Source organism: Schistocerca serialis, chromosome 3 (genome assembly GCF_023864345.2).
Source record: "Schistocerca serialis cubense isolate TAMUIC-IGC-003099 chromosome 3, iqSchSeri2.2, whole genome shotgun sequence".
NCBI lineage: Eukaryota > Metazoa > Arthropoda > Insecta > Orthoptera > Acrididae > Schistocerca > Schistocerca serialis.
Window position 1 is genome coordinate 97736364 of NC_064640.1, and position 15366 is coordinate 97751729.

The window sequence follows — 15366 nt, forward strand, 5'->3', positions numbered from 1 at the left end:
ATAAAATAAAAATTACAATAGATGACCTTGAAGTGTCTGATTTATAAAGTTTTACTGAAACTTTACTGCGAAATTTCTCAAAGCAACTAACTTGTCCCTTGCCAATGTCTACAGCTGCGGTCTTCATATCATTTTAAACCTTTATTCAGTTATCGGTTACGTCTTATACATCAACAAATGTCGAAGAACATGTCACATTCCTCTGATAGAAACAAAACGCGAAAGCTCGTTAATGACCACTGATTAGTTTCTCATTCGTTGAAGTATGGTATAAAATTCGTATGGATTCTTTTTTTATTTGTTGCAGTGTCTTGCCTCAGAAAATCCTGTAAATGCAAACGCAATGAAAACTTTGTCAGCTAGTATTATCTTTTTCGCTTCAGGTGCTGTGTTGTCGCTTCTTTCTCAGCGCGAAGCTATTGGGCAGTGGCCGGCGGTGAATATTGCTGCTTGGACGTAAATCTTGTATATTAACTGTCTCAACTCCCAGCATGTCTGGAAACAATGACGAGGCCGTAAGTATTATGTATTATCAATGAAAGCATTTAAATAATTTTTGTCTTCAATAAAAAAATTCATTTCTTGCAGTTTAATCGTGCTGTAAATGAATACATCAAGATTACGGAGAAATGTTTCCGAGAATGTGTTCAGAGCGTTAGAATTCCGGAGCTGACCCGCAAGGAGGTAATTATTAGTCGCAAAAATGTACATTGTTCTGTTTGCTAAACTCATGTACGATGTTCATCAATCCTTTTACTACCTACTATTCACGCATTTTGCGAGCTACTGGTAGGGGTGTTGTTTGTCGCTACAAATAATATTACAATTATTTGTAGCGCCATTACAGCCCTGTTTAATACCATTTTGGACATAACTGATTCTGAATACATCAGTGTGTCCTTTACACCGGGACCCCTCAGATTAGAACATTTTGTGAAGTAAAAGACACGATTTTTAAAAATAAGGTGATCATTAATAGGCAAACTTTGACTAATGCAAAAATTTTTCTGATGTAACTTACTTCAGCAAAGTATACAAAACGAAGAACAGAATGCATGACTTTCGAAATAACGGGAATTATATAATCAGCTTGTGAGCTAAACTCGTACAGAAAAATTAGGATAACTCAATGTCGAGCACGCCCTAAATGTAATACAAGCATATGTCTTTAATCTTATTTTGAATGTAGTGTTCCACTTACTTAGACATTCTGTAACAACATGTTCATTATTATCTCTGTGAACGGAAACTGCACGTATTTGCAGAAGAAATTTATTGTTTCTGTAACAAATGTATTATGTCATATTTCAGTTTGTGCTATTTTATCGTGTATGCTATATGGAAAAATGGTCTAATGCAGGGCTCAGGTGTAAATGATTCTCATTATCTAGTAGATATTCATGACAAATAATTGTGTGATACATTGTTTCACTCTAATTTTTGCGTTTAAGAATATAACAGGAATGAGGTCTATTGGACTATTTTGTTGCAGGTATCTTTCTACACGTGGAGCAGAAAAAATAACAGATTTCCTCTGAAAAATTTATCGACACAAAGTAACTTAATATAAATTTGCAGAGAAGCGCATATACCATGCATACAGACCACATCATCAATGGGACATTAAATCGCACACTTCCTTCTATCTTAAGAAAACGGTGACGTTTGAAACATGCTATCAGATTAAAAATGTGTACTACACCAGGACTCAAACTTGGGACCTTTGCCTTTCAAAGGGATGTGCTGTACCAACTGAGCTATCCAAACATAAGTCTTGCACTATTTTTACAGCTTTACTTCCGCCAGTAATTCATCTTCTACCTTCCAAACATTACAGAAGGTCTCCTACGAAACTTGCAGGACTAGCATTCCTGGAAGAAAGGATGTTATGAAGACGCGTTTGGGCAATATCCTTTCTTCCAGAATTGCTGGTCTGGCAAGTTTCACAGAAGAGATTCAGTGAAGTTTGGAAGGTGAGAGATGAGGTATGGGGAGAAGTAAAGCTGTGAGGAAGGGTCGTACATGAGTCATGCTTAGGTAGCTCAGTTGCTGAAGCACTTTCCTGTGGAAGCAATGGTTCTGCGTTCAAATCTTGGTCTGCCACACAGTTTTAATATGCCAGGAAGTTTCATACCATTGTATACTCCACTGCAGAGTGAAAATTCATTCTGGTGATACATTCTTCAGATTTTCTGAATTGATTTGTGACTGGAAAAGTGATTAGTTTATTACTCTAACACTGAAAGACTAACAGAATGCTGCCTCATTGCTCTGTCTATTGAAGGTCATCAGTGAATTTTTTCCAGTCAAGGAATTACTGACATAAAATTTTTTAAATTAGTATCAACATGTGGACACACACACAAACACACACACACACACACACACACACACACACACACACACACATACACACATGTTGTATTAGACTTACCTCCATAATTTTTTTGTATGATATATTAAATTCTAATATTAATTTTCGTTTTACTTGTATGCAACCAAACAGGGACATTATATGATCATCTTACTGTTACTGAGAGCATACAAAAGCTACAGCTTTAGAAAGAGGTATTCTTGCTCTATCAGCAATATTATTTACATTTTCTACCTACTAATTTATTGTAAGTGTAACCAAGTTTAAACCAGAAGAAGTTAAAATGAGTCTATATACAAGTAATTATTTAGTTAAGACTAATGCAATATATATACTAATGGGAATTTATAATCTCACAAGTGAAATTGTCAGATAATGTGGAATGTTGGAGACCAAAGTCTGAACTTTTTTTAAAAATAGTACCTGAGGATTGTCAACTTCCCCTTGTTTGTACCTCACTATATATCTTTGAGTTAAGGGTGTGGAGTATAAGATAAAAGTACTTTTCCAACTTACAAAGATGTAGACTCACTATTTTAATATTTTAGAAATACCATGAAAGAGTAGATGCACTTGTATGAAATAAAGGACAATATCATTGTAGAGAGTATGCACAATAATTAGTATATGTAAATTGAAGTTGGAGATGGGGAGAAAGGAAAGGGAAGGGATTACTGATGTCTGCTGCATCAGGATATTACATGGAATCAGCTGTGATGAGTGAAAAAATGTACCGGACCAGGACAGGAACCCAGGTTCATCTGCTTACTAGGCAGATGCGTGAAAAAGTGTTATCATAACTGCTCATACTGTCTCAGCATGCCTCACAGCCAATCCACACTTCCACCAAGTGCTATTTACCCACAGTCCCTGTCCATCTCCATAATGCTTGTTACTCTGATATTCCCGCAGGAGGTAGGACATACTTGTGCACCCACACTGAAGAAGGTGGATCCATTGACCATCTAGGCAAATTTGTTATATGAATGCCTGGTGTCTGTTCGTTTGGACATGTCCAGATGCAGCTGACTTCAGTAACCATTTCCCTTTCCTTTCTCCGCACCTCCACCTTCAATGTACATATAATGTATCACAGCTGCGGGTTCCACGTGGTGTCTGTTCTTTTGGACATGTCTGTAAGAACATACACAATGCTTTCATACAATCATTACTTATTTCAATATGATAATGAAAAGCCCTGAGGTGAATAGAAGTAAAGGAAGGATTAATGGTAACAACTTATACTTTGGTTGCCACCCTGCTCAGTTGATGAGTGCATAAACAAATCTAAAAATGTTACTAGGTTTTCAGATAATGTTTTTTGTAGACGAATAATCTAGAATACAGCTGCATTGTCCCAGGGAACTATCTCATACTGGCAGTGCTGCTTGATTGGAATAAAGGGCTGTGACGAGTGGATTGGGGAAGAGGAGAATGTAGGTGAGGGGAGGAGATGGTGGAGTGAAGGGGGGCTAATAACTGTATCAATGGAGGGAGGGAGTTACAGGGGATGGTACAGAGATGTGTCAGTGGTGAGACTGCTCTGTTGTAGAAAGGGGGCATGGGGGAGGGGTTGTGTATGTTACATAACTGCAGAAAGGGGACTTCTTCACTCTACATTTTATTATTGTACCAGGTGAAGTGATCCTACAATCATTCACAAGACAAGGGATGGAGATGGACATGGGTCTGGGAGAGGAACTAGTGGAGAAAGAGTTCAGGGGGATTGTGAGATTATAGAATGTGTTATAGAGACAACTCCCATTCAGAGAAGAAGATATTTGAGAGGGGGAGATCCAGGTGGCATAGGTTATGAATGAGATGTTCAACTTGAGCATTGAGCATACTTCACTAAGCAGCATGTTCTGCCTCTGGTTAGTCAACCCTGCTCTCAGTCACAGTTTGGTGGTGGCTACTTGTTTGTTTGGATAAATGGTTCATAGCCATGCCAACATAAAAGGTTATGTGAAAGTTACAACTGAGCTGGTATATGATAGGAGTGCTTTCACAGCAATAATAGGCAACGTAAGCCCTGATAAAGAATGTAGCTAAGTTATTCTAGTTCAGCGTGATCTTTGGTAATGAGGATGTTCCTCATTTTTAGTTGGTTTCATGAGTGTGGTTAAAGGATTAGAAGCATTTATGGAGAAGGCATGGAATATCTGTTCGTGAACTAGATTTCTAGGCTACTGACTATCTGTGAAGGCCTTAGTAAGACCTTCAGCATACTGGTCAGTGGATTTTTCAACACTGCAGATGCACTTTCCGTGGGTGGCTAGACATTGTGGGAAATATTTTCTGATGTCAAAAGGATGGCAATCACACAGAATTCATAGTGAACTTTTTGCATATTTCATAATGCACGGTATTTTTGCATATACCACATATGTTATCATGTGATGCGACATGGAATGGAAACATGCCATGTGCTGCACCTTCCTCTTTTAATTTTTTTCCCCAATGACAATTAGATGCACCTGAAAGTGTAATGTAAGCTCAAATGGACTTTGTGATAAAAGTATCAACATGTCAAGTATGAGCTACTTTTTCACACATTTTACAATAGTGTACTAGAAATTTTCAATGTACAAGTAACTATAATAATCTTCCTTGCATTCATTTTGTGTTGCATCACTGTATTTCTAATCTGAGTTAGTGGAATCCAGTACACATGTGCTAGTCTCTTGTCTGCACCATCTTTACATTTTGTTTCTTCTATGTAATTAAATACTTTTTGTTTTATTTATGCATTACGATCCTTTTTCCCACAGAATTGGGTCCCTCTTCCTTCCATACTAAAGTGCACTGAGTTGACAAAAGTCATGGGATACCTCCTAACACCACGTCAGCCTCTTTTCTCCTGGCATAGTGCAGCAACTCAACAATGCATGGATTCAATAAATCATTGGAATTCGCCTGCAGAAATATTGAGCCATTCTGCCTCTGTAACTGTCAATCATTGCAAAAGTGTTGCCAGTCCGGAATTTTTTGTATGACCTGAACTCCCAATTATGTCCCATAAATGTTTGAGGGCATTCATTTTGGGCACTCTGAGTGGCCAAAACGTTCACTGAAACTGTCCAGAATGTTCTTCAAACCAATTGCATAATGCACTGTCATCCATAACAATTGTGTTGTTGTTTGGGAATATGACATCCATGAAAGGCTGCAAATGGTCTCCAAGTAGCCAGACTGCCAGAGATCCCAGTCCAGTCCATGTAAATGCAACCCACACAATTGTGGAGTCATCATCAGCTTGCATAATGCATTGTTGACCACTTGGGTCCATGACATTGGAGGGTCTGCACCACACACGAATCCTACCATCAGCTCTTAAACTGAGGACTCATATGATCAGGCCATGGTTTACTGGTTATCTACAGACCAACTGATATGGCCAAAAGGCCAGGAGTGCCACTGTAGGCTATTTTGTGCTGTTAGCAAAGGTCGTTTGCTGCCATAGCCCATTAACACCAATATTTCACAGCACTGTCCTAGTAGATACTTTTGTCATATGTCTCACATTGATTTCTGCAGTTATATGAAGCAGTGTTGCTATTTTCTTAGTGCTGACAACTTTATGCAAATGCTCATGTTGTCAGTCATTAAGTGAAGGCTGTCACCCACTGCATTGTCCATTGTGAGAAGTAATGCTTGAAATTTGGCACTTTTGGCACATTCTTTATACTCTGGATCTTAGAATATTGAATTTCCTTACAATATCTGAGATGGGATGTCCCATGCATCTAGCCTCAACTACCTTTCTTTGTTTGATGTCGGTTAATTCCTGTCATGAGGTTGCCGGTGTTGTCAGTCATTAAGTGAAGGCCGTCAGCCATTGCATTGTCCACTGTGAGAAGTAATGCTTGAAATTTGGTACTTTTGGCACATTCTTTGTACTGTGGATCTTAGAATATTGAATTCCCTTACAATATCTGAGATGGGATGTCCCATGCATCTGGCCTCAACTACCATTCTGCGTTTGAAGTCGGTTAATTCCTGTCATGAGGCCGCAATCAAGTTTGGATCCTTTTCACGTGAATTACCTGAGTACAAATGATATTTCCACCAATGCACCACTTCTTTATACCTTGGATATGTGATACTAATGCCATCTGTCTATGTGAATAACACTATCCTATAACTTTTGTCACCTAAGTGTATATTTCCTTTATTCCTCTTTTTAGTTTGAATGAGTTTACTGAGTAATTCAGTCAACTATTTGTGGGCGTGCAGCTTGTTAAATTATTAGTAGTTTAATTTCTTCATAAAGGCTATATTTACATATATACTCTCAAAACAATTGTACAGTGTGTAGCACAGATTGCTCTGTAACGATATTACTGATTTTTTGTCATATTGAACTGGTGTGTTGCGTGAGCTAAAAATGACTTTTTATATGTCTCTATACACACACCAATACCTCTTATCTTATTCTTATGATCCCTGTATGCAAGCTAGGGTGGTGGAAGTATAAATGTCTTCTTTATACCCATATTATGTAAATTAACACAACAGGGTTTCACAGCAACTATTTTGTCCTTCTTCCAAGAATTTGCACTCCTGTTACCTGAGTATTTCTGTTACACTTTTGTACGTGCTATACCAACATGTCACAACCCTGGCGGTGTGTATCTGAATTCCTTTGAAGTAAGTTCTCATGCCAGTTTGGTAAGCAGTGGAACATTTTTCTACAATTGGTCACAATACTGTCTTGTATGTGATTTTTTTCTGTTACATTGCACTTTTCCAGAACCTTTCCTACACATCCAAATCTTCCATTCACCTTCCTTAATATCAATTTTATGTGAATGTCCAGTTTTATGACTTCTGAAACTGAAACTGTACAATACATATGAAGAATATCTGTTTGCCAATACCATTGTGCATCACTCAACAAACCCATAATCATTTTCACACCCACTTATTACTGTACTTATGGTACTACTTCTGTTATTAGGCAAAGTGTAATCATACTAAGATTATTTACTGGTGTTTGGTGGAATGAGTCAGCTTCCAAAGATTGTGTCATATGTAATGAGATGCTGAACTCAGAAACTGAATGTAATTTGTGAAGTTCACAGCAATGAGACTTTTGGGATAAATCAATATGTATACAAAAAGGATAGGCTAATGAGAACTGGATATGGTGTATTCAGAGCAGTAGACAAGAAAGTCAACTCCATTGAGACAGAAATTTAAACTGTGTGCAAGAACATTGAGCAAGAATGAACATCAAGAGTTGGCATAAACTTATAACTTGGGTCATCTATCAACCATCAAACTCACCCTCAAATGTAACTGAAATTTTAGACAAAATTCAGCTCACGAATACATACACTTCCAAATTGTACTGTCACCCCCCGGAGGAAACTTTAATCATCCAATAACTGACTAGATGTGACAAGACATCCTGTGAAACAACACTGAATACCGTCTCAGAAAACTGCTTGAGGATGATAGTTAGGAAGTCCACTCCTGACGGGAATACATTTGATTTAATGATATTAAATAGATCTGAGTTTTTTTTAGGGTTGTTCACATTGAAACTGGTGTCAGTGAGCATAAGGCAGTCATAGGGGCAATGGTTACCAAAGTACACACAGAAACTAAAACAAGTACTTATATTTACATGTTCAGTAAAGCAGATAAAGATCTGGTAGTGTCCTATCTCAGGGTAGAGATAAGAAATAGTTCTGGGTATGAGCAAGGAGAGAAACTATGGTTGAAGTTCAGAAAATTAGTTAACCAAACAATGAATATGTATGAATGGCACCTAGTAAAACAATGATATACATAAAAGCATTCCCAGGATATGTACTGGAAGGGGTGGGAGCGCAACCCATGTTGTTGGTGCCCTTAATGATTACATACTTTGAGACTTCGTAGCAGATGGCTCTGGGTACACGTGTGAGTAGTCAGTACCCATTTTGTTTTCTAGCTTTTTTCAAACTGATATATTGAACTGATGCATTTGTCTGAGTGGTGGGGCAGAATGTGATCAGTTTCTGTAGATTTTTCTGTTGGATGCTGGGGTGTTTGAGTTGGGGGGGGGGGTGGGGGGTGGCAGGGTGAGTCTGGGGGTCGGGGCACTTTCCCTTGCCTTTCAGTAAACAATCTCTGAAAAAAATCTAGAGATGAATTCATTACTACACGATAGGATATAAAAAGTGTAAGGCTAATGATGAAAGATGCTAAATTAAATGCTATTCTTTGTCCAACAGGCAGTCCATGAAACCTTCAGTGACTACTTCAGCAGAGCCTTATAGACAGACCTCTTTCAAAAACCAAATAAATTCTGGTTTTATGTGAAAGCTGTCAGTGGCTTCAAAGTGTCCAGACACTCATGGATAACAGATGAATCAAAAAAGAGAGTAACAAAGAAAATTTGAAGAAACTTTTAATGGCTAAGATTGCATTCAATACTATTTATTCCTGATGACCAGTTTCAACAGTTAATACTGTCATATTCTGATCTTGTGTTATATATCCTGTTCCATTATCATTGTATCACCCATGCCATGTTGACATTATAGTGAATAGTATGCAGCAAATTCCACACAGATTTATTAAAAACTGAAACAAGTTTGTCAAAAATAAAAACAATATAGTTAAAAAGCACCTCTGTAGCTAGGGATGTCCACACATGTAACAATCCACTGATGGCTGTTAGATGTTGAACTGCAGAACAGTGTTCATTTCTGCACATGTTTACATTTACATGGCACGTTAAATACATCCTGGATCAACATTCTTTGAAATACATAGTTCAACATTTGCTTGTTTGGTGTGGCAGAATGTGAGATCAGTTTCCAAAGATTTGTTTCTGTAGGATGGGGGTGGGGTGTGGGGGGAGGGGGGGATGGGAGAGGGTTGTGTACTTCAAAGAATGTGGATCCATGAGGTATTTAACTTGTCATGTAAACGTAAACATGTGCACAAATGTACACTGTTACTCAATTCAACATGTAACAAGTATCAGTGAAAAGTTATGTGTTTGGATATCTCTAATTGCACAAGGTGCTTTTTAACTGTATTGTCTCTATTTGTGACACACCTGTTTTTATTTTTAACATACCTGTGCGGAATGTGCTACATACTATACACTATGTGAACATGGTATGTGTGATACATTCATAATGGGACAGGACTTATAACAACAAACATTTTTTTTAAGATCGGAAGATGACAGGCTTTTGAAACCAGTCATCAGAAATAAATTGTACTGCATGTGATCCAGGCCACTAAAAGTTTCTTCAAAGCAGATACAGATTGCTCATTCCCATCCCTAAATATGAGAAATTTCAATAAAAATTTGCTGAATTACATTTTAAAATGTTCTTTCATAGAGAAAGAACCAAATGTACTGCATCAATTGAATGTTCATGCCACTGCAATGATGAGTGGTGTAGATATTAGTGTAAGTGATGTTGAAAGTGGTTGAAACTGCTGAAACTGAACAAGGGAACATGATCCAATGAAATCTCTGTCAGATTATACACAGAATTTGCAACTGAGTTGGATCCTCTCTTATCCATTGTATAACATAGATCCTTTGAATAAAAAACTGTCTCATAGTTGGAAGAAAGCACAAGTAACATCGATCTATAAGAAGGGTAATAAATAGAGTCACCCAACCTACTGTCTAATATTAACATCCCTCTGTCTTCGAATCTTAGGACATATTCTGAGTTGAAAGAGAATGACTTTCTCCTTATGAACCAGCAAGTATTTCTAAAACATCAATCATGCTTCTCTTACACCCTAAAAGCCATGGATCAAGGCAGTTTGGTAGATGCAGTATTTTTTTTTACTTTCAGTAAGCATTTGATGTAATACTGCACCAGTTCTTATTAATGAAAATGTTATCATATGAGGTATTAATGAAATATGTTACTCAATAAAGGATTCCTTGGGTGGAGTGTTACTGACAGATGTAGAAGGAACTTCAGATGTGCACCAGAGAAATGTGAGGGAACTCTTGCTGTTCTTGTTTTACCTGCATAACTTGGCAGACATTAATAATGATAGCCTTGGAATTTTTGCAGGTAATCCAGTTATCTGTAATGAACTTCTATCTGAAGGAAGTTTCAATAATCTCCAGTCAGATCTTCATAATATTTCAAAGTGTAATTTGTGCACAAAATACATCAATGTACAGCATTCTGAATATATGGTGCTAGCAGGTTTTTGTTGTGGTGAAAGTTCTTTGGGATTGTGGGCCCATCAAAAGTCTTGCCATTTTATAGCACTGTTCATTCATTTTGAAGAAGCTGATACACATACAGTAAAACATTTTGCCCACATCAAAAACAGTACAATAACTGTATAAACTGTACGTAATTTTATGTTTGGACAGCTGTCTGAAAATGAACCTGCCATTTGTACACCAGTAATGGCCTAATTTATTCTTAAGAAATAGCATTCCAGACAGCTGCTAGTTCCTTTTTTTTTTTTTTTTTTTTTTATTTGTTTTGTAGACATAACCTGTAACACCCTGCTATAGACGTGTTTTCTAACCTGTAGACACTGCTGCATAGTTTAACATATGAATTAGGCTTATCATTCTCTTTCAGTAATTTAGTAATTATTATGACAGTATGGGGTATCTTAATAAACCTTACAACATCTATGGGGGCTGTTCTTTTTATTCTTTATGCACATATTCTAGTGAAATATTCAGTGTGTAGCCCCATATGACTTGGTATTTTTTAACTGGTAGCACATAAATGAGTCACATATTTGGTTTGTAGGTATTAATGAACATGTAGTAGATGGTAGTGTGTGAAGTAATTGCCTCAAAAGGAGTAATAGGTCCTCAGAAAAAAATCTGCATGTTACTAGGTAGTGAACAAATGTAAATATGGTTAATATGCAAAGTAATGTGTACTATTACTCAAATAACATTCTTGACTTATGGATGTGTTGTCATGAATCTGCACTAATTTTTTGGCCTGTAGCTCTACTGTGCCTCTTTCTTATCCTGTCAATCAGTTTCTTCATTTACAACTAACTAACTATAATTCATTCTTCTACACTCATTTATTTTGACTACTGTTACAGGGAGCCACATTTACATAAAAAGATTGAAAGTACTAATTGAAATGATCAAGCAGTGGAAATAATGAAAATCATACTCTTGGAGTTGTACTAGGAAATGTAGTGTGAGACATCTATGACCTGATTAGAATTGCTTGAGAGTTGACATTTCACATGATGGAGCTTGTTTCCTCTAATCAGAGTGCGCATCATGCCTGAACTGCTTGTCATTGGCAAACTGCCACAATAATTGGTCAGTTCACTTTCAATTAAGAACCTACAACATCACAGTGCATCAGCAATTGTTGGTTAATATATTAAAAAACTAAAAACCCGCTTTGATTGCAAAAAAAGCACCTAGTATTAAGTGTTAACCCAGGTTTCAGTATAGATAACTACACCTTCTTCAGAACAACAATAAAACCCACAAGCCTTGAGGCTTGTAAGTGAGCGACTATTTGTGGCTGCAGTTTATGGCGGGTCATGGCCCATCGAACATAGGCCGGTGTGAGGTGGAGCGTACACCATTAAGTTAAGTAGTGGTTTTGACTTTGTACATATGTACTGTTTGTGTTTTCCTTTTCTTTTTCGTTTATAAATGTATAGCTATGGTGTTCTTTTAATCATTGACAAAGGTCTTCTTAGGCACTTGTGGGTTTTATTGTTGTTCTGAAGAAGGTATAGCTATCTACGCTGAAACTTGGGTTAACACTTAACACTAGGTGCTTTTTTTGCAATCGAGGCGGGTTTTTAGTTTTTTAATATCACTTTCAGTTCCCTGTTTGGCATTCTTTCTTGATGTGCTAGGATCCCAAATCACGGGTCTGGCACTTTCATTTCATATTTTGTGATACATGATAATCACACCTCAAACAACACACACACACACACACACACACACACACACACACACACACACACACACACACACACATAATGATGCTAATGAAAGACACACATTTAATACACAGCACTAACTAAACACTAATGGATACCTCTGGACAAGGTGTGATTCAGCATCACATGTGCAGTTATCATAATCACAGAGATCAGCTTACATTAGATAAGCTTCACACAACATTACATGGAACAGAGTTTCTGAAAGTTGCAATTTATAATTGAGACTGGATAATTACTCAAAAATACAACATGACTCAGTGTTATAGTTTAGTGCAACAGTTAGCATAATAACCTGCCATGTTGAAGGTCATATGTTTGAATTTCATCAAATGATGTGAATTTTTTTTTTATTTCTAATTTTAATTAAAAGAATTTGATGATCATTTTTATTCAAATAATTGCTTTAAATGTAATTTTTTGTTTTTAATTCTTTGACACATCATTTTCAGCATCATACTGACATTCTTATTCACTCTTTTTTTCTACCTATCATAATTTTTTCATCTGGAATATGCCTGTGTTGTTCATAAAATGTAGCCAAGTGCCAACCAGGATTGTTCATCCATTGCTAACATAGCAGCTCATGTAGATAGTGAGAGGATAGGTTCAGGTAACCAATGAGAGCAGAAATTACAGTTTGCTTTTAGCACTGAAACTGAACTTTTCCTGTCTTCTCTTTGCTTATAGATGTTAGCTTTAATAACCATGAACAAAGAGATCACAATTTTAGTTCTACTGCTGAATATTGACTATCGCTTTCTTGGATGCATTACAGATCATGAGGATACGCTTAGCTTAAGATATGAGTTTAAATTCGGGGATACAAAATGCATGTCCTGCCACAGTTCAGTCATTGGTCACCGAAAATCAGTTGTCAACAGAGCATCTCACATTTCTGACATACCTTTTGGGGGCCACTTCTAACATTGTTCCATGTTCCACATTAACTCCATTTGTGAAGTAACTTGTTATGTTTATGTGTTACCCATAACTGAGCAGTAGCTGGTGGCTGATATGGTAACACCATAATGGCAAGTGAGAGACATCAGCTACCAAGTAATTTTAAATGGCCAATAAGTGGTCAACCCCAAATATACAAAAAATATGTAGGTTTGTCAAGATGGAGTTTGCACTAAGTTATAGAGGAAATTGTGGCAAATTTTATGACATTAGTAAGAAATTTTTAGATCTTCATAGGTACAGAGATGTGACAGTGACTTTTTTATTGTTTTAATGGAATAACATATTTTGTATGTTGTACTGCAAAGAGCCTTAAAGAGGACTTAAGTAACATAAAATGTGAAGAACTTGTTAAAGAGCAACATAAAATCCTCATGAACAACTGTCCCACAAAGGAAGTAGAGGTCCCATGAATATTTTTTGCCTTGTTGTCCATTATAACTTAGCAAAACCTGCACTTCGATATATTTACTTGTTCTGGATTTATTTGGGGTGGTTCATCTTAGCTTCCTCGCCCTGAGTCCCTCATTTATGACAATGGAAACTATTTTTATACTTTTCAGATAAAGAGAATGTGAGTATACTTTCTGTGGTTCTAGTTTCATTAATATGTTATAATATGCACTAAGTATCCAACAACAATAGTTCCTCACACTTTTATTGTTTTGTTAGTGAAAAACTGCTGATTTCCAATCAACTGACATCATGTGAATTTGCAGCATCATTTATAGTACAAGTAATGATTGTACATTGTCTATCATATAACACCCTATTTTCAGTAACATTACTTTTTTGTAAAAGTGTATGGCTGGTTTTGGCTTAGTAGCTTATGTCAATTTGCATTATACTATGTATCTACTGATAACTGGTAAACAATTTAACCATCTTTTTTCAGAATTTTATACTTTCTGTTAATAATACCATGTGTAAGGGTTTGTAACCACCAAGTTATTGTTGTATTTCCACAAATATGGGATCTGAAACATAATTGTTGTCTTATTGGGTTTCAGTCAAATTGTTTGGAGTCCTGTGTCAGGAGGGAAATAAAGTTGTACAATCAGAAGCTGAGCGAAAAATCAAGATATTCTAAGAAGAAATAAACAAAGTTTGCAGTGTGTTCATGTTTAATCTAAATATGGTGTACTTTATGAGACATTTGTTAAAGTATAATATTATGTGAATAAATGTATTATGAATGTGATGAATATTTTTTGAGTTTAATTTAATTTACCACTTCATAATTATATTTTCAGTTATTTGGAAGATGACTTATCACCACATATCAAGCTGTAGAAGGTCATCCTCTTATCAAATGATAAGTCAGTAGATATCCTGATGTTAGGGCTTCTCTCTCATTTCAACTTACTGATTTTAGAAAATGATCTCACTGTTCCATATTTAAAGAAGACACAAAATATCCATAATGGCCACATCACCAATACATACCACATTTAAATTCTGTAGAAAGGGTGGGTCCTAGTTTAAGAACATTAATGAATTATCACAACTTATGGAAATAATTAACACTGTCTTCAACTTCTAGGGAAGTGTATCCAGTTCCAGCTCTTGAGCAGCTATTCCCATCAAGAAGTAGCAATGTGAATAATAGCTAGAGGGATTTGATGATCAAGAGATCTATGGATTTATCTGCATGCATTCTTAAGTAGAAAACTCACTAAATTTTCCTCCTGATGAAGATACAGATATTATTTATCAGATTATGTAAATAATTTATACAATGAAGAAAGCAAATAACAGTTAGAGACAGCAACTCACAGCTGTGCACACTCAATGGAAAAAGAACTTAAACACATAACTTCAAAACATTTTCCTTCAAATGACTTGTCTTTGTCACTTGATGACATTAATTTTTGCACTCCCACTTCTTAGCTTCATATTTATTTGGTTTCTCACTTTAGATTAATTATGGAACATCAGCTTTGTTGTTCTCACAGTAGTCTCCTCAAATCCTAGCCTGCTCAAAGCTGCCCCATTGTATCTCTGTCACATGTACCTTGTCCTGAAACTGAGAATGATTTATCTGCTATTGCTATCCTCGTCCACTGATCTCTCTCCTTCTGTCTCGATCCCAT

General features: G+C 36.5%; 1 long non-coding RNA gene across 1 annotated transcript; it reads left to right on the forward strand.

Annotated features, from left to right (window-relative positions):
- Positions 1 to 409: 409 nt before the first annotated feature.
- Positions 410 to 14388, forward strand: LOC126469764 (uncharacterized). The gene is made up of 3 exons (XR_007586070.1): positions 410 to 515; positions 589 to 684; positions 14284 to 14388. It is a non-coding gene; the product is annotated as an uncharacterized LOC126469764 (long non-coding RNA).
- Positions 14389 to 15366: the final 978 nt, after the last annotated feature.